Raw genomic sequence first — 26718 nt, forward strand, 5'->3', positions numbered from 1 at the left:
CTCCAATATATAGGGCTTACAACTAGAAACATTTAAATCAGAATACAAGAGCATTTGAGCACCATAAGGACAGGAAAACTAACCACGAAATCGGTGCAACACTGCTACCTGCAAAAACACAGTTACACCTGGGTAGTCCTTGAAAAGGTAATGGGGAACCCACAGAATGTTGACAGGATTTTGGCTTCTAAGGAAGCACGCTGGATATTCCAAGAAAAAAGCGACCAACATGGGCTTAAAGAACCTATTGAATGGAACAAAGTTGGTTAAGGTCAAAGATGGTGTCAGGCTCCACCGGTCGATCCTCAGGATGGTGCAGATGTAGTTTAAGAAGCCCACCTCTAGATCGCCCCAAATCTGGCTCGTGAACCAACACAGACTTAGAGGAAATCAAGCGAGGGGCGCGGGGAGGGAAGGGGGCAGCGGGGAGGGAGATCTTGTGGGAGACAAAAGAAGGAAACAACCATAAATAACACTCTATAGATTATTAATATAGCATATAAATGACAGTGTTAACACGCTTTACTCCTTCCCCTCACCTGTAAAGCAAAATACGTAATGCTGTAACCATAGAAGAGAGAAGAGGGCAGAATAAGGCGGCTACACACCCTCTGAAGGCAACACAAGAGACAAAGAGTACAGGGTTACCCTGGGTTATGTTGCACATGTATCACGTTTCAGACAGATTATAAGGAGAGCACGCATACCATAACCACTGTGGTGCGAGGCTTAACCTCATCTCTCCTTGAGTACTGACCCCCCTACTCTCTCCTGTAAAACAAAACAAGGAAAACGTTGAAGGCTTGTATCCCAAGACCATAGAGTTTCACACGTAGAAATGAGTTCACAACCAAGAGCACTTTCTTTTGTAATCACATTGGTATGTATAACGGTTCTGTATGAGTTGATCCCCAATGCATGGAAGAAACAACCAACAGTTATGGCTTTTTTCCCTGAGGACAAGTTCACCGTACAGCTACCGTAGCAAATACCTCTTTGCTAGATACCTCTTGAGACTGTAAGGGGAGTCCCGTTCAATTGGGGTAACCAAGGTTCATAACAGAGTCCCAGAGCCGAGTCGCTTCTGCAAGAGACCGTTTGGAAGTCACGGTCTCCTCCAACAGAGGAATCGGTCTGGACTCAACAACAGGCCAGGAAACAAACACCGCTCTCGGAGCCCTCCGAGCGTTCAAAGAAAAACACCAGGTGATACTCCCGGGTGGAAGCGGTCGTAGGTTTGGTGAAGGTGCACCCTTACCGCCTCTCCGTGGGTCTCAGCAAGAGTCGCTGGCGCATAACCACCAACACAGGACTGTTACGAATTATCGGCGCTCTCTTCCTCGAACGCGTCATGATATTGCGGCTGCGGGGAGGACGTCGCTCACGTGCTGCGTGCCCCGCCAGGAGTCTGGGTATTTTAGTTCCACTTGCTCCCGTACTCCTATGGCAGACAGTGATTGCCAGTACCAGAAGCATGACAGATGGCTTAGCACTGTTGGTACTGAGAAGCACTTCAAAAAATGTGGGATATACTATAACTACCATCATCAGTGCCTGGGAGTGCTCTTATGTCTCTTTTACTATTAGGGGCTCCTGATATGTTGAAATATTCCTTAGGAATCAATATTTGGTATCAGTGGTAGAAGTACAAAATCATGACCCCTGCTATGGATTTCATAAAAAATGTTCATGGAAAATGCTGTGAAGAAACATATTGAACGATATACCCGGTAACAAGGTCATAAGTTATGAATGCTTATCTGTTTCGTAGAGGAGTATAGTGGGGGGCTAAGTAGTAGCTTGCAGTAATAGCACACACCACTATGAAATAAGCGCATAGACTTTTGTGTTCCATGACAAAGTCTAGATGCGCTAGGAATTTTAGCTGTTCTTTTTTCTGAAATCATTAAAGTTTTTCTAAAAAAAAGTGTGTGACCTATAGGATTCCAGTTACACATAAGAAGACTGAGTGGTAACAACAAGGTTTAAAACGCAATGTGAGAATGGAGCAGTAATCTATTTTCATTTTATTGAATAAATATCGAGATATTAAAATCAATTTTATGGGAAGTCCTCAAAATCAACTTATGAGAAATCTCGAGCAACCGTGGTGCTTCCATTAAAATGCCACTCGTTTGGGTTTCCTTCCTTCCCATTTGAAAATGGCGCTTTCGATCCCACACGACGTGACAGTGACGAAATCACCCTCACGTGACCATACGTGCCCATGTGATCGTCAGGGAAGATGTTCTGGCGCGCATATAGCAGGAACCTACGGGAGCTGACTACGTGCTCCGTGAGGCCCCGGGCGGTAAGGAGGAACAGGGAGGTTTGTTGCGGGTGCAGAAGTGGGTGGCACTTGAAACGGGTAAGAATTTTAAGGGACCTACTTTTGGCTAACGTCAGTTAGACGTTAGATGCGACATTTCTTATGACTACTATGGAAGGGAGCAATAAAATGTGATTATGCTTCACATTAATATAAATGAACATTTTACATCGGGCATTTGAAATAGTGGCGTTGCACTTTGTTCACTTGTCTGTTTAGTTGCATGTGGCTGAACGTTTTTTTGAATCCCGGTGTGGTTTCACTTCATATTGACACAATACACGTATGGTCAATCCATAAGGAGGACTCATTTATGGAGTTTTCTGGCTGACCTCAGCAGCGAAAGCCGGTACGCAAGACATTGGCTATATCAGGGTGAATATGATCATAAAAATCTGATTGAAAACAGAGTTCATTTTTAATTGGGAGAGGGGAGAGTGACGCAGTATGTTGTGTGTGCTTATTTGCATTTGACAGTCTTCCATTACGGGTGCTTTGGCGAAGTGCTTTGGCCCTGAAGAATTTGCCTAAATTTCTGAGGCAAAGAAACATGTTGGCGTTGGAAGTAGTATGCATGAATGGCAACCTGTCCATTTTAATTTGATAAAAAACACTCAGTAAATAATAAAGAGATTGCTTTTGGAGTGTTTCTTTCTCAATTTTAATCACATCTGGTTACATCGTGAGATGTGGCCTGTCTCACTTCCCTGCACCTGATTCTAATTTTTCATTCTTCTTGGACACTTTCTTCTTTACTTTCTAGACAAAATGACCACGATGATGATAAAAGTGGACGCAACTGGTGAGTACCAACCAGTGACCCCATTGGCGGTGCGCACGTGAGGGGTCATTTTGTCTGTTCACATTTTTTATATAGACAATTGTCTACACATTTTGTGAGATTGGGGTTTCCACTAGGTTAAGTTTAAGTACCTTAGTGTTTGACCCATGGAGGACTGTCTACTGAAAAAATTATGATTTTAAAGAAAGGCGGATAAGCGTGTTGTGACTACCTCATAAATAAGAAGGAAAGAGGAGTATATGGAATTTGGTAAATGACAGCATTTCGCACACGTTTAATAACGTTTTTGAATTTGAAAAAGGCGCCTTAGAAACCAGGTTTTGGTATTTTGAGGATTTGTAAGTGGAGGGTGACCTGGTCTTCTTTTCCCTCTGTTGCTCCTTTGTGAATATATTCAATTCAATTCAGTAATCTTTATTTCGGTCATAAAAGACCATAAAAGATATACAAATATACAAGTAATTTCCATCATAAAAACATTTGGGCTTATACAGAAAAACTCATGATTAAAACTAATTACTAAAAAACATTTATAATACAAAAAGGGGAAAGAGAGGGAAAATAGAAATATTTCATACAGCTTTAGTATTCCTAATAATCAATGCACGTGTTCGCCACATTGCCGTCAAGAATTTTGCCATTACAAACACAGTAGGGGGTGCTAGATCTGTCTTAAGGACTCTATAGGCGGGGGCAAAAGTTCTAAAGCCCAAATTCCTTAGGTAAGGGACCAACCAGTACCTCCTAATTCTGTTGTAGGCTCTGCAGAACAAGGCCACATGAAGGTCACTTTCCAGTTTGTAATTGCACGCAGGACATGCCCCTGATTCCAAATTACCTTCCCAAGATTTAGTAAGGGATCTAAGTGGGAGACAACCGTACCTCCATTGCATATAAATCTTCCGGACAGACACAGGTGTCATACTGTCCAGTACATATTCAGGGCTGTAAGAGTCTTTTATTTTAATAAATGAGTCAGATAATGATCCTTCCCGGAGTGAGGTCATAGTTTTCTGGAGCATAGCGCTGTAGAATAAATTTGAGAGTTCTTTCCTAGAAACCCTTACAGACGCTGCTTCCGGGTTGGACCATAGTTCTGGGACTCCAAGATGGGATGGCAACAGCAGGTAGGGATTCTCAACCCACGAGGCAAAAGCACGAACAGCCGCAAAAGACCGGGACCCTCTCTCAGCACAGGAAGCGCCGAGGTCCCTGCCCGCAGTTCTTTTTAAATCCAGGCGGGAGGGGGCGGGAAGAGGACCAGCTGCGGTGAGTCAAGAACACAACGCCCGCTGGTCCTCGCAGTCCCGCAAGGGTGGTAGGCGTCTCCAGCAGCTCCTCTCCCGGGGGTGTGTCCCAAATGTCAATTCTCTCGAGCGACCCCGCGAAGCGGGGGCCGCGAGGAGTAGGGATGGCAACAGCAGGTAGGGATTCTCAACCCACGAGGCAAAAGCACGAACAGCCGCAAAAGACCGGGACCTCTCTCAGCACAGGAAGCGCCGAGGTCCCTGCCTGCAGTTCTTTTTAAATCCAGGCGGGAGGGGGCGGGAAGAGGACCAGCTGCGGCGAGTTAAGAACACAACGCCCGCTGGTCCTCGCAGTCCCGCAAGGGTGGTAGGCGTCTCCAGCAGCTCCTCTCCCGGGGGTGTGTCCCAAATGTCAATGCTCTCGAGCGGCTCCCGCGAAGCGGGGGCCGCGAGGAGTAGGGATGGCAACAGCAGGTAGGGATTCTCAACCCACGAGGCAAAAGCACGAACAGCCGCAAAAGACCGGGACCCTCTCTCAGCACAGGAAGCGCTGAGGTCCCTGCCCGCAGTTCTTTTTAAATCCAGGCGGGAGGGAGCGGGAAGAGGACCAGCTGCAGCGAGTCTAGAACACAACGCCCGCTGGTCCTCGCAGTCCCGCAAGGGTGGTAGGCGTCTCCAGCAGCTCCTCTCCCGGGGGTGTGTCCCAAATGTCAATGCTCTTGAGCGGCTCCCGCGAAGCGGGGGCCGCGAGGAGTAGGGATAGCAACAGCAGGTAGGGATTCTCAACCCACGAGGTAAAAGCACGAACAGCCGCAAAAGACCGGGACCCTCTCTCAGCACAGGAAGTGAATATATATATACACCTTCATTTTAGTGCCAATTCCCCAGCGAAACAGATTGGCGGTACTTCTGGAGTCCAAGGTGTAGACCAAGAAGTAGTGGTTTAGGAAGGTAAAGGTGGACAGCTGGACAATAACTTGGAGTTTTCATTCTCCAACATTCTGGACAAGGGCACCAGACTTCACCCTGTCTTAATGTGCTGGCACCCCCACTGGTGGTCGAAGGATCAAGACTCGATGGGAGTGTCTATTAATATTCAGCCATCGGTTCATTGTCCTTGTTAGATGTAATTTTACTTATGCAGAACACGTTACATGCTATTTAGAGACTCTAGTGGTGGTTAGCACTAATCAAGCTGACAGTTAAAAATGTTGAGCTATGTAAGGCTAACAACTGCATGCCAATATTAAAGGATTGTACGGAGCACAAGTTGGGGAATCTCAAAGTAATAACTGGGCATGAATAAGATACAATAAATGATAGAGGTGAACACTAGGACCCAAAGGGTACAGTTTATGTCTCTATATGCCCAATGTTAGTTTAAAAAAATGAATAATTAAACCAGAATTAAAACATCTTTGGAGTTGACCTTCTAGGAAGTCCCAGCTAATAAAAGAACGTACTAGTGCATGCACTGGTACCTCGGTGCTAGATAAGGGGAATGGGCCTAATACTCTGGGGTTTAAAGGGAAGAGTAAAGAGAACATTGTTCTGTCAGAGAAGCCACCGACTCTGGAACCAGTGACCCATGTTCTCGTGTTGGATATAATTCGCCGGGGAAGAAAGCCAAGAAACTGCGCCCACTCAATCACTCTAAAATTCGAACCATATTTCAGCAGATTCCCTCACTGTGTTGGATTTCCTCAGACGATTTAGCCCATGTGGGGTTTCAGGTGGGGGAGCAAGGGAGAGATTTGATTTTATCTCCCCTTGCATTGCAAATATGGCAGCTAAGGCAGAAATGGATCTAGCAAGTGTTGGTTTGGAAATAAAGATATCCATAAAAGTGAAGACAATGATGAATGGGTCAACCTGCACCTTCTTTTTGAATACGCATGGTGGGTTGGCACCTAGTTAGTGGGAGTTGATTTCATCTTACCCCACAGCTGGATTGATGTCAACCGCTAAGGGATGTGGGCTGGACTGACAGGACACAAATAATCTAAGGGTAGTTTTTGTGAATGACAGAATGCCAGAACAGTGTGTAATCCCAAAGTAGGAACATTAAAATAGATTCGTCCCCTGATGAAGCTTTGAGATACGTGATAGTGGGATGATTGATTCAGTGCTCCATAGAGGGAGGATCATTTTCCCAATCTGAGAATCCTAAAATGGAATATCCATGAGTGTGAGCATTTCAAGAGGATTGTCAACTTGGAATAAAGAATAAAGTCTTACCATGTGGTGTTCCTTCAGGAATCTTGGTTGATAGAGGATAAAACAGTTGAAGGCTTCGTAGCCATAAATAGTAAATGCTTCAAACAAGGAAAGGGTAGAGCTTCTGCAGAGGTAACAACCCTTATCTCTACCAAAGTAATTAAAAAATCCTTTGAGGTTGTCAATCTGTCCAGTGGTTTACAGCTGGCTGTCATAGAATTTGGGCTGAAGAATAGGGTATGCAAACACTTCATATTGATAAACACAAACATCCATAAAGAGGAGTATTGTAAAATGAATATTTGGTTAGAATCTTTTGATCAAGCTTTTCAGGTAATACTGGGGAAATTCCCGATTACATCCTGATCAGATGGAAGAGGTAGTTCAATGTGATAATATTCATCCAGCCTCTTTTCTGTCCGGTATGATAAAGAAGGTGGCTAAGGCACTGGGCCAATAACTGGTAAATTACAGGTTGCTATGTCTCAGTGGATGCTTTAAGAAGCATTGGCATAGCCAATAGGTCTCACCTTTGGGACCTTATAAGTGTTTAGCCATGCAACAGTTGATGTTGTTGCACCAAGGATATTGTGCTGCTGTAATCCCCTTGTTTCCTCAGGATTGGGGCAGCTAAGAACACTGCACACACGCGCTACCTCTCAACAGAGAACAGACCTGTAGGTTGGTTTAACCAGCTTTATTCTGCACCGCACAACAAAATAAGGGGTTACAGCCTGCAAGCGATCACGGTGAACCGTTCACCTTGGTTCCAACCGTCCTCTGCACGAATGCCGGTCCCGGCATTCACCAACAGAGGACATTGTGCTAAGCAGTGGCCGACAATGCCACTCGATCTTATGATGAGGGTGATGGAATTCCTCAGGTCGTCCCCCGTATGAGTGTCGGTCCCAACACTCTCCAACGGAGGGCTAACACGTGTGGCAAGGATCCTTGGGTTTGCGGCTTTCAGTGTTCACACACTCGAAACCCTCGAGTGGGGACAGGGGCCAAGGAGAAATGCTGGAAGCGCCCCTCGCGCTCGATAACCCTCGAGCGGGGACTGGGGCAAGGTATATACAAAGTTAGCATCTCTCGCGCTCGATAACCCTCGAGCGGGGACTGGGGCAAGGTATATACAAAGTTAGCGTCTCTCGTGCTCGATAACCCTCGAGCGGGGACTGGGGCAAGGTATATACAAAGTTAGCGTCTCACGCGCTCGATAACCCTCGAGCGGGGACTGGGGCAAGGTATATACAAAGTTAGCGTCTCACGCGCTCGATAGCCCTCGAGCGGGGACTGGGGCAAGGTATATACAAAGTTAGCGTCTCTCGCGCTCGACAACCCTCGAGCGGGGACTATGGCAAAGGTCTGGCAGCCTGGGCTTCTCTCCTGCTCGATAACCCTCGAGCGGGGACTGAGGCACAAGTATAGCAAGTACAGGCTCCCGTTGGCGTTGTCTCAAGCTCGGTAACCCTCGAGCGGTGACGGAGTGTTTGCACCCGCAGGTTCGTGTCCCTTGCTCTCGTTGCCTTCAAGCGGGGAATGCAGCGCCTCTGACAACAGCGGTATGCAAACTGCTTACCCGAGACCGATGCTCTCTGTCGGTGATGCGTGTCTCAGCGTCTGGTCTCACCTTCCGTCTAGTGTAAGTGTTCGGCAACCTGAACACGGAATATCCGACGCCGCGTCCTGCCACCGATGTCTGTTTTATGGCGGCGTCTGCTTCCGTCCCGCGCGGTGCCTTCCTGGGATTTGTAGTTCAAGGCGTGGGGTTTTTGGGACTTGTAGTTCCGGACTCGCTTCGCTCGTTTGCGGGACGTTCAGCTGCTGCGTGTCCTAACAGCTGCATAACTAAATACTTATATGGTCCCAAAAACGAGACCTATTATCTATGCCAATGCTTGTTTACATTACTGCGGGCAGTCTGCCTGAAACACGGAGGTGATCACAGCTAGTAATCTTACATATAGTGGCCACTAATGCAATCACTTCTGATGTGGTTTCTAATACATCTCTAATAATATTAGTAGCTTGGGGGGATTGTCATTGAGCACAAGTAGCTCTTATCACAGAAAAGGTTGGAAACCCCTGACCGAGATATTGCAGCAGGTGGCTTTGTGCCTGCATCCCTGAAATAGCCAGATGACTGCATGTGAATATGGTGGACAACCAAGATGTGGTGGCAATAGGCTGTTCCTACACATTAGATATTATTACACCTTGTACAGTCCCTGTTCCTCAAATATGGTTTCAGTGGGTCCTTTCTCTGAACACCGTATATGCATGCAGTGTTCTGTTCTCCCACGCTAGCTATGGTAGCTACCACTCTGCCTCTGTCCCCAGGTTTCTAAACCGAGCTTAGCCCAGCAGTCCAGCTATAACTCCCCGGTACACTTTGTCTACACATGATATACATCTGTGCACGGATCCACCACTGCTCCTTGGGCATGGCTGTATAATGCTGCCTGCACCGATTTGGCCATGATTCAGGTGTGGCTTTGCAGGCTTGGCTTCTGCACCCCCTGTATGGCTGTGTCGACACCACAGAGATGCCCGCATAAATATTGCTGTTGATGAGCACTTAAGCACCTGGCTTTCCCTGCACCCTAGATGTGGCCCACCAGAGCAGGTCTGCTTGGTTGAGCATAGAGAGGGCATCGTACACATGAGTGTAAACTGCTGTGTAACAGCACTCCGGAAATATTTGCACCATGATCTGTCCTGGTATTCCAGATACGGTTGTGCATACTCTACCTATACACCTACTATGATACCACATAAGGCAGTGATACTCAAAGTGCAGCCCTCCCGACCTTTATATGCGGCCTCCGGTCAACGGTGGCACTGGGCTGCTGTTTACTTGACTCGGCAGCAACATTAACAAAAATGCTAAATGGTAAGGATTTATTTCATGGTTAATTGAAGTTAAAGAAAGGAAGTAACTAGGGTGTCCTGCACCGCTAAACTTTAAAAACACCTTCAGTTTTTAAAGATGTCTTGCAGAAAAAGTGTTAAAGTATTATAAAGTCTTTTCAAAATTCAAACAGTGTTCTTCATTAGCATGCAGAACCATTTCACCTTAGTACATCAGGTTATATCAAGGCGTTGAGAAGTATATTTTTTAAAGTGATAATTTTCAAACATGAATTTAAAAATATTCAGTTATCTCCCGCCCCACTCTAACAACAATGTCAATAGTGAAATAAGAAGCAGGTCAGTTGCTATGTTAACTGGGTTTCTATCAACATGAACATTATGGTTTATTAAATCGAACACAGAACGTTTTTGTAACACATCCGGAAGTTATGTTTGTGTTAATGAAGAAAAAAGGAGGTACAATGAAATAAAACATCTGCCTAGGATCACACAATTTGGTTAAGAGAAGAAGCTGTGATTAATCATAAGCTTTTAGTTTAACAGTGGGCAATTCAGACTGTAGATGTATATGCTTCACTTCCCCTAAACCCACCATGCCACAATCCCCACCCTTGTCCCCTCTTCCCGACCACCACCCTACTGTGGCCCTTGATCACATCTCGGACCAAACGTTGTGACCCCAGGGAAAATAATTGTGAGTACCCATGACATAGGGCCTTCTCCCTAGTCGCAAACATGGCAGCTTCAGGTTCGGCCCCTGCATTATGGATACAACTGCACATGTCCCCCTGAACCACTGCCGCAACAGCACTCCACACAACATGTCACCGGATGCAACATATGGCCGATCTGCGCACCGGAAATAGCCCCACAAATGTTCTGCCATTGATAGATGGGATCAGTGAATGTGGTGGTGGCGGTGAGTTGAGCGAGCAGAGAGTAGTTGATCTGTGATGCTGAAAGCATACATGCCAATAGACCCTATCCAGGCGGGAGACTCCCGCTTTTTTAAGCAAAAAAAAGTTTATTCTAGCTGTCTCCCGCCTGAAATGGCTTATATTGTTTTAAGATTATTGTATGCACTTATCTTAATGGAATTCCAAAGAGGTCCTTTTATGGTCGTATCTTGACCGAAAGAAAAGCACATTGATTGATTAACTTCTGCTTCAGTAGAAGTAAGTGGGGAAAATACACACCCACCCCGATTTTTTGTTAAATCTCCCTGTAACCGGAAGTACTCGACACTTGAGGATAAGGCGCCTTCATTAGACTGGTGGGTTGCTGACGCCTCGTCTCTCCCCTCTTTTCGACGACCACAGATTGACTGGAGTTACGAGGACGATCCGCTGTGGGGGAAACAAGAGGAGAAGGAAGGCGAGTGGCCCTTTGAGGAGGCGTATACAGCTGTGAAAGAACCGCCCGGGAGTGACGTGGCCACGGGAGCATTGGTGAAAAGGGAGGAAGTCCTAAAGTCGGCGTGTGACGTCACCGACGCTGGAGATCGAGCAAATTCCTGGGTACGCGACCGGAGGGAAGAAGGAGTAGCGGACCGAAGAAACGACTAACGGAAAGAAGCAGACGAGAAGCCAGGAGGCCAACGTCCCGGCGAATCGCCCAGCCAGACCCACGGAGGAGTCTGGCTCTCCCAGGTACAACAACGGGTGTCGACTTGGGTTGGGAGGCGGGGCGGGTCTGACAAGAGGTAGTGAAGTGGGTTAGAGCGGGCACGTCCTTCCAAGCTTCATCACTCCTCTACAACCCCCCCTCCATTTGCACTCTCCGTTACACTCCAGCCCGTAAGGCTATACAAAGTAAAATAGCACTGGTGGTCACCTCACACCCCGGGTCCCCTACAAGCATAATTCTCAGACGGACGTCTGATTCTTGTCCTCTTTTGTTCTTTTGGGATCCATCATGCTTCAAACCCGGAGGAAGACGCTGAACTACCCTATCTACTGGTTCTGGGATAGAAGACCTTACGAAGAGGAGGGACCAGTTTAAAGGCAGATCCCTAAGGCCAGCACCGTCACGACGGATCCAGCTGCTTTTTCCCGCGAAAGACACTCATTCAAAAAGAAGAAATCATTTATTAAAATAAAACCCTATATCCCACGACCTGGTCTCCGGTCTGTCTCTCCTACTCTGCTACACTCCCATTTTGAAATAGTTGGCATGTATGTGCAAGCAAGGGGTTTATCAGTGAGTGAAGATCGATCCGTGAGTGAGGTAGGGTGCAGTGAGTAGTGACTCTCAGGCAAACAGCAAAATACCCCCGATATAATACAAATCTTCACTGTCCTGACAAAGGCCAATAAGCAATTAACAGCGCCAACATCTCCCTGTAATGGATACAGATGTCACCAAGGTTTCTTCAAAAGGCTAACAGTGTGGGGGGCGAGGTGTGTTGTTGACTACATTATGTGAGTTAGTTGATGAGCCGTCTCTGTCTCAGCCTCCCTGAAGTCCTGCCTTTAAAGTTGGGGTTTCCCTATTGAGGTGCGCAGGCCAAAAGATAAGATCTGCCAGAGGCGGGAGCTCGGGCTGAGCGCGGGCTGAGGAGGGAAGGCGCGGAGGCAGGAAAAATGCTTGTCAGAGAGGGAAGTGAAAAGGGCAGGGGAGCAGGCAGAAAACGAAGCGCGGAGAAAAGAGAGTAGCAGTAAAACATGAAAAGGAAATAATAGAGGTAAGGAAAAAGGCACCATCTGTTTGCAAGATAATTGCAAACAGATGTCGCCAAAGCTCGCTCCCGCAAGGGAAACGCCAAACATGCACGCATTTTGCGATTGAAAGCAGTGCAAAGCGTGCAAGTTTTTGGGCAAAATAGCTAATCGATTCCAAGAGGTCTCCTCCTAAGTAGCGCATGCGCGCTGCGTAGGCGAGACCTAAAAATGACATCCCAGCAGCTGAAACATTCCGGCAGGGTTGCCTAGAGGGCTCCATTTACTATTTGTTCATCCCAGCCTGGCAGTCTGGACTTTTTCTAGATTTTAAAGGAACAAAATATGGGGGCAGTGATTATTGGGCTACTGCAGCTGCCCTATGCTTCCAAGAACCAGTGGCAGCCGCAAAGTGCCTCCGCTGGGGATAAGCTTCTCACAGAGACGCACAACACAACTTGATCCAGTCCACCTCCAGCATTTGGCCGCATGCCAAATTTCGGAACATTCTGATGTTTTTCTGTGGGACTAGAGAATAGAATTGTGTGGTTTAATGAGATTATAGAAAATATGCTGGATTATATACGTGTAAACATCAAAACGTCTGGGGCACAGACAACGGACCAAGGCAATGGGAAGGGCTGGTTCCATTCTGCCTATCTGGAAATGAAAAGCCTTCGGAGAAAGGAATCCGAACAATCTAGATTGAGTTCAGAAGAATTTTCCAAACAGGTACTGTATAGCTAAAGTGCCAGTATAGGCAGTTGCTTTATAGAAAAAAAATCACTTTTTATCGTAGTAAGTGGGATGGTTTGTTGGATGTTATATACTCTGGAGATTGGAGAGAGTTTTGGAAGAAAGTAAATGAAACCTGTAGTCCTTATGTGGGGTCTCTAACGTGTATGATTGAAGAGGATATCTGGGCTACATACTTGGAGGGTTTATATGGTATTTCACCACTGAGCCCTTATATGAGCACCTCCAAGAATATGGAGCCCAGTTGGTGCTCTGAGAAAGTGGTAAGGGCGGTAATTGATAATGTTAAGTTAACAAGAGAAATTGACCCATAATATCCCAGTAGTTTTAATTAAGACAAACAATGAATGGTGGGCAAGAGTTTTATCTCTTCTGTTCTTCTGGATACCTACAAAGGGCAATATCCCTCATCATAGAGTGGGTCAATAGTGAAACGATTAAAAAAAAAGGGTTTGTTTTAGTATTTTGGGGCCCTTGGAGAAGCAATGTAAAGCCCGATAGAGAGGAAGACGGGAGTAGGTTTTTGCGGGAGGGGGAGGAGGGAGGGGGAGGAAGGGTGGTGGCTGATGGTTTTTTGTGACATGCCTGTTGTGTTTATGCACTGTAAAAAGCAACGAACATATTTCCCCCCCCAAAAAAAGGGGTATAGTTCGGCTCCCTCTCACTATAGACTTCCATTGTCTCACTTGGAAGATTGGGTGCAAGAGCACCAGATCATACCGGTTGAGCAAGGAGGGTCCCGAGAGGCTCACACAACCATAGGTCACTGTTTTGCTCTCTTGGCAATTATTTGGAAATCCCTGGAACTTAATCAAAGGCTGTGCTTCTGTTTTATTGTTTTTCGTACAGCCTGTGATACAGTTGACAGGGGTCTTCTGTGGGGGAAACTCTGCTCCATGAAGATACCAATTGTACTCCTCAATTCAATGCAAGCATTAACTGGACACAGAATGAACTTCATAAAGCTGGTAGATTATCGCAAAAGATTTCAATTCAGAATGGCCTTCGCTAGCGGTGTTTCCTAGCGCCATTGCTTTTCGGCCTACTCTTGGCAGACCTATAAAATTGTCACATTCACTCTCTCCTAAAGTTGGGGAGTGGCCTATCCTGTGCCTGCTGTATGCTGATGATCTGATTTTGCTGGTGTACACTCCTATCGGTCTGCAAAGGAAATTGGACTCCCTTGGGGCACATTGCAAACAGAATTCCTTGAAAATGAATATGGAACAAAACAAAAGTAATGGTCTTTAGGTGGAAAAGGTGAACAATTTTAAATGGTTCCTGAACTTTCTAGCATTTAAAGTTGTGGACTCTTATAAGTAATTAGTGCTGGCTTTCTATATGGACTTAAAATGGGATATTCACATGGGGCCTACCAAGGATTGGTCCACATTACAGGCTGGCTGTCTGGTTAAATTTTACCATAGGTATGAGGGCTTGGCTCTTACCTCTCTTATGAAAGCATATGACGGGAAGATACCCCCCTTGGTGCTGTACGGTGCAGAGGGTCTTGCACTTGACCCCTCCTGCAGTTGGGAAATGCTGGAGACGGTTGTCCTTAGGAGGCTATTGTCCATCCAACGGGAACCATGGTACAAAGTATAAGAGGAGAATTTAATTTGGTTTCCTGGCACTTGCAGGCAAGTTCCCACATTTTGAGATTTCTTAAAAAGTTATCGGTCGATAATGTAGCCCTAAAGATCTCTAGATTATGCTGGGAAGAAATCTGCACCAGTGAAAGGTAGTGAGCCAGGGATATTCGCACACAGTCGCTCGCTGCAAGCTTTATGTGCCAAGCCAAAGCTCACCCTTGCTGCTGCCTCAGAAAGGTGCTACTTGTTTGCTGTCTAAGGAGGGTTACTTGTTGTTGTGCATATTTGACCACTCCAGACGCTTGCTTCATCGACACTGGGCATGTTTCTTATTTATTAAGAATTTAAATGGAAAGGGTCCGTTTGATCCCTTCAGGACAGAGAACAGTGCAGCCTGTATTCCACGTCGGGAACATTGGCCACTTAACAAACAGTAGAGTGCCCCGGGGGTTATCACAGCTGCCCTGGCTGCGCTGGAGCCTCTGAGCTAGACGGTGTGTTGAGTTAGAAGGTGGTTTGTTTCCACCAACCTCCCCTCCCCCACTGCTCCCTTTGGCTGGTCTGCTCGGAGCTGCTATACTATAGCGTGAGTTGCAAAGGATATGTGTTCTGATGGATCTAGTGTTGGAGCTTGCAAAGGAAATTAAACCAACAGTAAATCCGTAAATGGTAGTGATATCTGTTAAATAATTAAAGATCCTGGAGGCCAGATCAATGCCAAGTTGCTATTAGTTCACAGCCCTGGTTCACCCCTATGCTGCCCCTCGCCTAGGCGCCTGCCAGCACTTCCTTGCCTTCATTCACTCATGCATAGAGAGTGAAACTGGCTGGTTCCACCCTCTGCATTTGGGGGCCATCTTGGAGTGGGCAAATTGACATTATCCCACAGATCTGGTTCAGGAATTCTCCTCTTAACATTGCCCATGTGCTACTGATAAACCATTACCATCGGTCAATAGATCAAGTGCAGCAACAGCGTTGGCAGCTGCAACGTTTCTTCCTATCTACTTAAAGGACACTTTGAGTGCCCTGGCAGCCTCGCCCTCATTTACAGCTGCGCAGCAAGTAGTGGCAGCTGCACCGTTTAGGCCTTTTACAGCTGCGCAGCAAGTAGTGTCAGATTTACGCACCCTGTTCTGAGTACCTCTAAAGGTGGTTACATGATGATGAGGTTGTCTTGCATATTTTGGTTATGCTAGTGAGATTTTGTTTCAACCTGTGCTTTATGCCCCTCATGTTAGTGATTCTTAGGAGATTAGGGTCCAATATTAGTCTGTTGAGATTATGGGCGTACGAGGCGGTTGGTGCCGAATGTGGTTTTTGCTACAGGCTGATGCTAAGTACAGGGATCACCAGTGGATACTGGGTGTTCGTTTATGATCTGTTTTACTTTTACTAAATTTGCTTTGTGATGGTTTTGACAGTGGTCCAGTTGGCCCTGACATATGTAAACAATTCCCTTTGTAAATATCATCTAGTGCTAGGTGGCATCATGTATACCTATTGAAGAGCCCAACAAATACCAGCGGAATCACAGAGACTTCCAAGCCCCTATCTTCTTCTGCTAACGATCTGTGCCTAATCACCTCGCCTCCCGGACGGCACATTAGTTCAGTTATCTTCACCCGACGTCTGGAATATGTGCTCCCTTTATGTCCTTTTACTTTTCCTCATCACTGCTTTCCTAGTAACTCCCTTCTCTTATCCCCCCCACCCTCCTCTTCCTCATTGTCCCAATATGGCCACCACTCGAGTTAAGGCTGGAATTAACTGCTAAAAAATCATTTATCCTCCCAACCAGACGAAAGCTTCAGTAAAACGATTGAAGCATAACACTATTGAACGTTTCCCTGATTCCCTTTTTGTTGATCAATTTTACAATGGTTGGTGTGGGAGGCTCAAAAACGATCTCATTTTCTTCACTCATGACACCCCCTCTTGGCCCACCAGCTTATATAATTCCCTTAACGTCACCTCCTCCTCCTCTATCCCTCATGGGAAACAACTAAAAATGTCCCCATATGCGTGTTTCAACGGCTCCCTTACTATCTCACTCTATAACAACGGTACTGTCATGATCCAAGGCAAAGACACCTGTCTCTCTCTCTTTGACCACCTCTTCCCCTCCCTACTCACCTCTTCTGCGACTGGGTCATACCCTGACTCTTCATCTAGCTCCACCCATTACTCCCTTTCTCCTCCCCCGACCCCCCACACTCGAATAGGCTGCACCCCCGAGAAGCACAGGTCGACCATCAACCCTCCCCCTCTCCTGTGCCCTCCTCTCACATTCCTCCCCCCCACAGTACACCCCCGTCATCACTTCAGCCTTACCTCTAGCTAATTCGCTGCTCGTCCAATCTGCACCGTCCCGGTACTCCAACCTCATCTCCTCCCACCTATTCCTACCTGCCACCCACCTGTTTAGTCCACCTCTCCTCCAACCTTCTCTCCCAGTTAACTTTCCTTACGCTCCCCTTATTCCTCCCTCTCCCCCTATTCTCTACCTCCTCCTCCCCTCGCTATTTACCCGGATTTCTCCACAATCCATTGCATCTCTCTCCTTCCCCCCACTCCTCCAACATTGCTAAGCTATATGCTACCCCCTCTCCCCCCTTGGTAACACTTTCCATTTCCCTCCCTCGGTCCCAGCAGAACCATTTCCTTGCTTCAACTTCCCCTTCTCCCAACGCCCCTCACTCTGCCAAATGCCCATTCCCTCACAGCCACCTCGCCTAGCTGACAGGACCTCTCCAACCACCTCCCCTCCTTTCCGCCCTAACTCCCACTTCCCTATGATTTCACACAGTCCTCCCCTCTCCTTCTACCCCACCACCTTGAGCCGCACCCATCTCCCCCTAAATTTGTCCTTAATTCCTTTCCTTCTTGCAACGCCAACAAAGAGAACCCGCCCTGCACCTCTGATACACCAACTCCCGCTCTCAACCTCCACTTTTCCCCACCTATGAATCCTAGACCCCAACTCTCCTCCTGTCCTCCTCCTTCCCTGTCTTCATCACCAATTTCACCCCCTCCTGTTTCCATCGAGCCACACAACCTTCCGTGCTCTGCCCTACTCTCTCTGGAAAATAAGCTAGGCTCTCTTATCACCTCTATCTCCCAGCTTGTAGCTACCATTTCACTTTTAAGCTCCCAGATCTTCACTTTTCCTTACACCTCTACTCCTCTGGAAAACTCTCTCCTTCCCACGAGATGCACCTCGCCCCCACACCCCAGTATAGCCAAGCATAACCAGTCGTCTGCAACCATCGTTAATCCACACAAGCCCTTGAACGCCACCTTTCCTCAACTTGCATCTCCGAGTAACCCAACCATCTATACTATTCCAACCATCTCCTCTATCAGAGCCAAGCATCCACCTAAACCCGCCCGTGCACCCCCGTCTAAGTACAATATCCCTATCACTCTTCATAGCCCAAGTGCCCCGTCACCAAAACAGTCTTGACAGAGCTGCGCTGTCTGCTCCACAACTGCAGATCTGCAAGAAAACACAAACTTGAAATCTCCAATACCATCACCTTTCACAATATTGACATGCTCTTCCTCACAGAGACCTGGTTCAACGATACCTCTCACTCTATGTTTGATCTCCTATTACCCACAGGCTATTCTATTCTTAGAAATGACAGAACTGACAAAGTTGGGGGAGGTGTTACAGTCATCTTTAGAAACTCCCTTCAACTTAAGGCTTTTCCAATCCGCTCCTTCTGCACTTTTGAATGCCTATCTCTTGAGCTTCAACTACACCACTGCTCACCCCTCAGATTCCATGCCATTTACTGCCCGCCTGGCAGCAGCCCTTCGTTTATGGAGGAACTCACTGACTTCATCAGCGACCAATACTCGCAAAGTGACAATCAGGACTTCGTGGGTGTCTTCAGTCTCCACTGGGGCTTACCACAAGACTCTTCCGCGAATTCACTGGCCACCTTCCTCTCTGCAAACCATCTTATCCAACACTGCTCAGAATTAACACACTCCAAGGGCTCAATCCTGGACCTTGTTATTTCTAAAGCAGGCATGCTTTCTATCGCTATCCCTATTCATGTAGACTGGTCTGACCACCTCCTCATCCCATTCTCTCTTCACCATGCACACTCTATAACTCTTGACCAACCTAAGAGGGCTACCTCCTTGTTCTGTGACACTAAAAATATTGACACTGTTTCCCTCTATGATTCAGCTTTGCTGTCACTTCCAAGGCTAGACCCGAACCTAGATGTTGACAAACTCACCTCCCAATGTCTCACAGTCCTTGCAGTCAAAATCAATAAAGTCGTTCCTCTCCAAAGCAAAAAGAAAAGGCCCATTCCCTCAGCACCTTGGTTCAACAAATCCCTCTATGAACAAAGGAAGCACCTAAGACTCCTGGAGAAACTATGGAGGCAAGCGCCCTCCACCGATAATTTGACCACGCTTCGTTCAGCAAGATCCAAGTACCACAAGCACATCTTCCTTGGGAAAGTGTCGCACTTCAGAACCCTCCTTGATTTAGCCAAAAATAAACCCCAAAAACTATTTGATCTCATCAAGAATACTAACTGCTCTCCCCCAACCTCCAAGCCGGAGGATTCTACAAAGAAAGCAGTGGATTTTGCTGTATTCTTCAACGAAAAAGTGAAATCACTGGTGGATCAAGTCGCTCATCCTATCCCTTCAGAGGAGCGCAAATCACTAGTCATTTGGCAGAACTTTGACCCCATCTCTGAAGATGCCCTCCTCAATTGCATCCGCGAAACAAAGCCCTCCAACCATTCTCTTGACCCCATCCCTAGTGCCATTGCCATTGACTTCTATACCCATTCTCTTCCCTATTGTACCACTCTAGTCAACCTCTTCCTCTGTCAAGGCTCCCTTCCTGTCCCCTTCAAAACTGGACAGGTCACCCCTCTGCTTAAAAAACCCACTGCTGATGCGAATGACCTCAACAACTTCGCATCAGCCATCACTATCCTACCCTTTCTTGTGAAGATTACAGAAAGATGTGTAGCGAAACAACTCTCTCGTCATATCAAGGACCATGATCTTCTGGACAATTTTCAGTCCAGCTTCATCCAAAACTGCAGCACTGAAACAGCCCTGCTGAAAGTGATTGATGACGCGCTGCGGATACTCGATTCAGGAGGGTCTTGTCTTTTAATTCTCCTTGACCTTTCTGCAGCCTTTGACACTGTCAATCACAACACTCTCCTCAACACTCTTCAACAGAGAATGGGCATGGAGGGCACTGTGCTTAAATGGTTTGCTTCCTTCCTCTCTGATAGATCCCAAATGATCAAAATAGCGAACAGTCTTTCACCTCCTTCGACAGTAGGTCAAGGTGTTCCTCAAGGCTCTATACTTGCACCCACACTGTTCAATCTCTATTTAGAACCACTGGGAGATCTCCTAAGTAAATCCGGGGTCCACTATCATCTCTACGCAGACAACACTTAAATCTACCTCAAGGTTGCCTCCACTCACGATCTCTCCGTCCTAAGATCTACTCTGGACTCCATTCAAAACTGGATGTCAACACATCAACTGATTCTGAATCCCTCCAAAACTGAATTCCTCCTCCTCTCCTCCTCACTCTCTCCTCCTCCGGTTCAATCATGGATGGATCAGATGAATCTACTTAACAATAAACCCATCATTGTCGACAGCGCAAAATCCCTGGGTGTCATACTCGACAAAAAACTCAATCTAATCTCCCACATCAACTCCATTGCAAAGTCTGCTCAATACCAACTGCGCCTTCTTTGGGGGATTCGTTGCTTCTTCCTGGAGCAAGACCTTAAAACCCTAGTCCAATCGCTGGTCCTCTCCAGACGACTACTGCAATTCTCTTCTCACAGGCCTCCCCAAATCCCACCTGTCCCCCCTTAAATCTGAGTTTGAGTTTTAAATTATTTATAAAGCGCGCGTACACCTGACGGTTCCATGGCGCTACAGTATGCTGAGTCCTCGAGCAGCAAGAATCACGGGGGGGACTGGTGAAAAATTATAAGGGGAAGGCTTTTGAGAATAGAAAGGTTTTTAAAGCCTTTCTGAAGAGCGAGTATTGGGGAGAGCGTCTGAGTTGAATAGGAAGGGAGTTCCAAAAAGTGGGGGCAAGGGTAGAGAATTTAGAACCTCCCCATTTTTTTTGGCGAAAGCGGGGAACGGTCAGCAGAAGTTGAGAAGAGGAGCGAAGTTCCCTGGAGGGGGCATAGGGCATGATCTGCGAAGAGATAAAAGCCGGAGATAGGTGAGGCAGCCCACCTTGAACTGAGAGCGTTCACGGATGGGGAGCCAGTGCAAGGATTTTAAGAGGGGAGTGACATGGTGAGATTTCGTAAGGTTGTGAACCAGACGAGCCGCTTGGTTCTGAACCAGCTGAAGTCGTCGTACATTGTAAGCTGGCATGCCGTGGTAAAGGGCGTTGGCGTAGTCCAAGCGGGAGACGACCATGGCAAGTACGATAAGTTTCAGGGCCGTGAAGGAGAAGAAGCGGGAGACCTTGCGGATAGTGCGGAGGGATAGAAAAGAGGAGGAAACCACCGAACTCACCTGGGCATGCAAAGTGAGTTGGTCATTAATTTTGATGCCGAGGGTTTTGACAGAAGAAGAAGGGGGTGGGGGAGGTCCAAGGGAGGAAGGCCAGAAAAGGGGGGACCAGGGACTGGAGCAACCACCTGTCAAAACCAGCTCTGTTTTATCAGGGTTTAGTTTCAGGTGGTTGTGATTCATCCAGTCCCGGATGAAGAGCATTGTAGATTGGAAATTAGATTTAGAGTCAGGGGAGTGAGGGAGAGAGAAGATGAGCTGGAGGTCATCCGCATAGTTATATACGGAGACCTCCCTCTGTTGAAGAGCAAAGATGAGGGGGGCTATGTATAGGTTGAATAGTAGGGGGGAAAGAGAGGGGCCTTGGGGGACCCCACATACCAGCTTCCGGGGTTCAGCCGAGAAGTCGTCCAGGCGGACCGCTTGGGTGCGATCGTTCAGAAAGGAGGACAACCAGACCAAGGCAGTGCCGCCGATCCCTGCCGCCCCGACACGGGAGAGTAAGCTGGAATGGTCCACCGTGTCAAAGGCAGCGGAGAGATCGAGTAGCACCAGGGCCTGGGGGATGTTAGTGTCCATTCCCTCTCTAAGGTTATCGAGTACTGAAAGCACAACCGACTCGGTGGAGTGAGCCGGGCGAAAACCGGCTTGGCGGGGAGCCAGGACTCGGTTTGCTTCCACGTAGGTGGTGAGTACTTTGGTGACATGTCGCTCCAAGACTTTCCCTAGGAAAGGGAGCAAAGAGATGGGGCGGAAGTTGGCAGGGATTGAGAGATCAGCACCAGGTTTTTTAGGATGGGGAGGATTATGGCGGTTTTGAGAGCAGGGGTAACCACACCCTGACACAGGGAGCAGTTGAGGAAGGTAAGCGGAGGAGACGGACAGTTCGTGAAAATGTGACGGAGAACATGGGCAGGGCATGGGTCAAGTGGGGACCCAGATTTAACTATAGGGAGAAGGGAAAGAAAGGATTCTTCTGTTAGAAGAGGGAATGAGTTGAGCCGAGCCTCTGTAGGGGGGCAAGGAGGGTTAAGAAAGGAGGAAGGGGGGGGGGGGATGTTGGCTCTGATTGTTGCAATTTTATCTAGAAAATAGGAGTTCAGGGAGTCGCAAAGAGGTTGAGAGGGGGAGGGTTTGAGAGTGGTTCTGTCAGAGTAAGCAAGTTTATTAATAATAGAGAAAATTTCTCTGGGTTTGTTCTCCGCAACTAAGATTTTGGAGGAAAAGTAGTCCTTTTTTGAGGACAGAATAGATTTTTTGTATTGCTGCAGGAGGGAGGTGTACTGTGCTTTGAGGATGGGGCAGTACTGTCGTCTCCAAGCTCGTTCAGCATGGCGGACTGAGAGTTTAAGTGCCTTCAGTTCGTCATTGAACCAGTGGTTAGAGTCGTTTGTCCGTCTAGAGGAGACCCGCCTTAGAGGGGCGATGGAATCGCAGGCTGAGAGTAGCCAAGAGTTGATGGATTTGGCTTGTTCTAAAGAGGACAAACCGGAAAGGTCAGGGCTGGAGGATGAAAGAGAGGAGGCTAGAGAGGCCGCATCCACCCGACCCCAAGAGCGGACCCAGATGTTTTTGGGGTGCAAGGGCTTGATGGGCGGTCGAAGTTGAGAGAAAAAGGAGATCAATGAGTGATCAGACCAGGGACAAGGGGAAATGGACAAGGACGCAATGGGGCAATTCAGAGACCAGATCTGGTCAAGGGTATGGCCTTGAGTGTGAGTGGAGGAGTGGACATGCGAAGTGAAGTTGAGGGAACGTAGAGTTTCAGAAAATTCTTTGGAAGTGGAGCATTCAGCTGGGTTGGAGGGCCAGAAATTGAAGTCGCCTAGCACCAAGACGGATGAGTTATTAACAGCTAGGGTGACCACAAGTTCTTGAAAGCCGTCGAGAAAGATTTGGGAGGGTTGGGGGGGACGGTACATAAGTAGGCAAGTGAGAGGTACATTATAGAATAGTGACCGAACGACTAAGAAGTCGGAGGTGCCTATCGGGGGAAAGCTCAGAGGTTGAAATGGAAGATCCTTTCGGGCAATAAGGGCGACACCTCCGCCGGATTTGCCGGTTGGCCGGTCAGCTCGAAGAGCGTAGTAGGTGGCGGGGAGTGAAGCTAGGAGAATGGGGAGGGAACTGTCACGGAACCAGGTCTCCGTAAGGAATAAGAGGTCTGGTTTATGGAGATCAAGCAAAACAGACAGTTCGTGGCAGTGTTTGACTGCGGAGCGTGTGTTAAGGTAGTAGATGGAAAGGGGGGCCTGTCTAGGCCCGGCAGGAGGATCGGGACTGGGGAGGGGGGGGGAGGATGAGGCAGGAGGGTCGGGGCGTGGGGAACATGGAGGGCTGCCGTGGCTGTGATTCCCATGTTATTAATGTGGGCGGTCAGAGAGGCTTTGATGGGCCAAGGGCCACGAAAGGAAAGTAGTTGCGCCGATGAATATTGTAGTGGCCCAGGATAGTGGGGTGGCCTAGGCCCTAGGCGCGTTTGGTCGCGGAGGGGCGCAGACGGGCTTGCCTTAGGCGCGCCTTCGGCGCGCAATAGTCGCGCCCGCTGCGCTCGTCCGCTGCGCGTTCGATGGTGGCACATGATTTATAGGGGGCGGGAGGGAGGAAGGGGGCGTGGCCTCGGTGAGGGTGCGTGGCCTCGCCGCTCGCCAAAGTGGCGTGAGGGGGTCCAAGTGATCAGGTAACCTCCCGCCGCAGCGTTGAGTCGGCTGCGCGGAAGTCAGATGGTAAAACAAGGTATTTTTAAAAGCATAGAACAACAGTTTAAGCAAGCAGTTGCTGTCACAAATATTAAAATAACAAGAGGTCCGCTCCCGGCTTCCGCCTCAGGAGGACTCGCTATAAGTGGGCCGACGCTCGTAATCAGCGTCTTTAAATACGCACTGGAAGGGGGCGTGGCCTCGGTGAGGGGGCGTGGCCTCGGCGCTCGCCAAAGTGGCGTGAGGGGGTCCAAGTGATCAGGTAACCTCCCGCCGCAGCGTTGAGTCGGCTGCGCGGAAGTCAGATGGTAAAACAAGGTATTTTTAAAAGCATAGAACAACAGTTTAAGCAAGCAGTTGCTGTCACAAATATTAAAATAACAAGAGGTCCGCTCCCGGCTTCCGCCTCAGGAGGACTCGCTATAAGTGGGCCGACGCTCGTAATCAGCGTCTTTAAATGCGCGCTGGAAGGGGGCGTGGCCTCGGTGAGGGGGCGTGGCCTCGGCGCTCGCCAAAGTGGCGTGAGGGGGTCCAAGTGATCAGGTAACCTCCCGCCGCAGCGTTGAGTCGGCCTCGTGGAAGTCAGATGGTAAAACAAGGTATTTTTAAAAGCATAGAACAACAGTTTAAGCAAGCAGTTGCTGTCACAAATATTAAAATAACAAGAGGTCCGCTCCTGGCTTCCGCCTCAGGAGGACTCGCTATAAGTGCTCTCCATTAAGCAGCTCGCTTCATTTATGGGGCCAAAAGAAGCGACCACATCACACCCATGCTATCCACCCTCCGCTGGCTTCCCATCGAGGCAAGATCTATCTACAAGACTGCCTGTATCACCCACAAAGCCTTGCACTCCTCCTCTCCTTGCTACCTGGCGAATAAACTGAAACTCTCTGGAGGCTCTAGACCATCACGTAATGCGGAAAATTTACTGCTTGAACCTCCCACTTTCAAGAAGGAAAGATCGATGGCCCAATCCTTTTCAGGCAACGCGGTGAGAATCTGGAACTCACTTCCGCCTCAGCTCCGGACCACCACCTCCTCCCAGGCCTTCAAAACTGACCTCAAAGTTCTCCTCATTCAAAGACACTTCCAAATGTAATTCACACCCTCTCTATTATCTGAAGGAAGACCCTCCATTATAGAGAATCCTTTTCTCCATGACTACGGAAGTGCCTTCCCAGTGTGTTCTGCCATTTATTGCAGTATTATCCTTCTACCTGTGTTTGGTACCCGTTTGTAACATGCACACGTCACTTTTCTCTTGTAACACATTGTTTGCTACCTGTGACGGGGAGGCGGACTATGGGGATGTCGATGCTGATGTGTCCGCGGATTGGTGGTCCGCTGTGCCGCTGACCCCCCTTTCTGTCATCCCTGCACAGACTGATGCCACAGGACTAGGGAACTGGTGTGCGACGGAGGTCAACAGTGTGTGGAATTACCCTCCGGAAAAAGAGCACTGCCCCTTTAACCCAGGACTACAGTTCGACGAGGCCCCGCCCCCTGAGAGCGAGGGAGAGTCAAAAGCCGGAAGAGCGATAGAGACGACGGACGGCGTTTCCCTGGAGGCGGAAGGTGTATTGGAGTGGAGACGGAGAGCGGAGAGGTCGTGTGTCGGAGGAGAAGAGTACGAAGAGAGCCCAGCTGAGTTCGTCAAGCCAGGAGGCCACCGGTTCGGCGCTTCGCCCTGCCACGGTCCCTCGGGAGGAGCGTGGCTGGACAAGGTACGGGGCAAAGTTGCGGGCTGGGTGGGACGGAGCGACCCGTCGAAACCCCGAGACCCTGTGTAAATATTGTATAGTAGAGTACCCTTCCCCTCACGAGCACTACGGACGGCTGTATATAATTGTGCACTTGGTTTCCCTCACACCCCGGGCCCTTGCAAGTCCAGCACGGACAACCCAGTTACTGTGTCTTTTCTTTCCTTTCCTTTCCTTTCCGGGAATCCTCCGGACGGCGTCACGAGCCAGTGCTTCGGCAGACCACCATCCCCTTACCTCACGGCCAGAGAGAGCGAATCTACTGGTCTACGGCCCTGCTTCATTCTGGCTAGCTCAGGATTCACAAGAGGAGTCAGGACGGAACCCTCTGAATTTGCAAGACTGAGAGTGACTACCAAAAGAAGAAAAGCCTATCTTAAAATAAAACCTTCACTTAGAGCGCTATTTCCTGACTCTGTCTCATTAGATACTGTTCCCCTTGTTTCTGACTCGCCATCCCCTGTGCCCCCTGACCCTGCCCCCTCACACTACCTCTTACATTTTGTTTGCTTTAGATACTTGCACAAGTGCCACCACTGCCTACGTAACGTTTGTTCTTGTGTTTGAGTGTCTGCCATATATTGCAGCACTATACCTCTACTTGTACTTTGTACGCTTTTGTAACCTGCACACATGTCACTTTTTCCTCCTGTAATGCACCGTTTGCTACCTCTTGTATTTTGTTTGCTCACAATTGTCATTTTTGCCTCATGTAACTTAACGTTTGCTTTTGTAATTTGTTCACTTGTAATGTTCTCCTCATGTATCAGTTCTGTTCCTATTGCGAAGCGCTCTGCCACCTTCGGGTAAAGTCCGCGCTATACAAAAACGCATACAATAAATAAATAAAAGGATAAAAGATCTAAAAAAATGCATTCTTCTCGGGGTACATTTGAAACGTGGTTTCCCTTTCCAAGTAAACAAGCACTGAAAGAATCTTTAGAAAGGGCTGGCTATTCTTTGGATCTAGCCTATTTGAGTTAGAAACCTTCTATTAGCTTTATATGAAATTCTTTTGGCCAGCATACAGGTTTCCCTTACTTGGTACCTGATCCAGGTTACGTAATGACATTTTAAAAGTGAGATTAGGGTGTAATCCAATTTTTCTGAGTCTTAAATGGTGTACTGCTGTTTGGGAGGAAAAGGGTTTCTGTATGGACTCCCCGCATGTAAAATGTTTTTTGCCCCATGTTCTTATGGATTATGTTTTTTAGCCCACTCGTATGAAGTTTT

At 47.9% G+C, this 26718-nt stretch overlaps 1 long non-coding RNA gene across 1 annotated transcript in view; it reads left to right on the forward strand.

Annotated features, from left to right (window-relative positions):
* Positions 1–2251: 2251 nt before the first annotated feature.
* LOC144767006 (uncharacterized) overlaps positions 2252–26718 on the forward strand; it is a 134822-nt gene continuing 110355 nt past the window's right edge. Inside the window, exons 1-2 of the long non-coding RNA XR_013598018.1 lie at positions 2252–2311; positions 3093–3131. This is a non-coding gene — a long non-coding RNA (uncharacterized LOC144767006). The remainder of the gene's footprint in view (positions 2312–3092; positions 3132–26718) is intronic.

The sequence above is a fragment of the Lissotriton helveticus genome, chromosome 7 (assembly GCF_964261635.1).
Source record: "Lissotriton helveticus chromosome 7, aLisHel1.1, whole genome shotgun sequence".
Classification (NCBI taxonomy): Eukaryota; Metazoa; Chordata; class Amphibia; order Caudata; family Salamandridae; genus Lissotriton; species Lissotriton helveticus.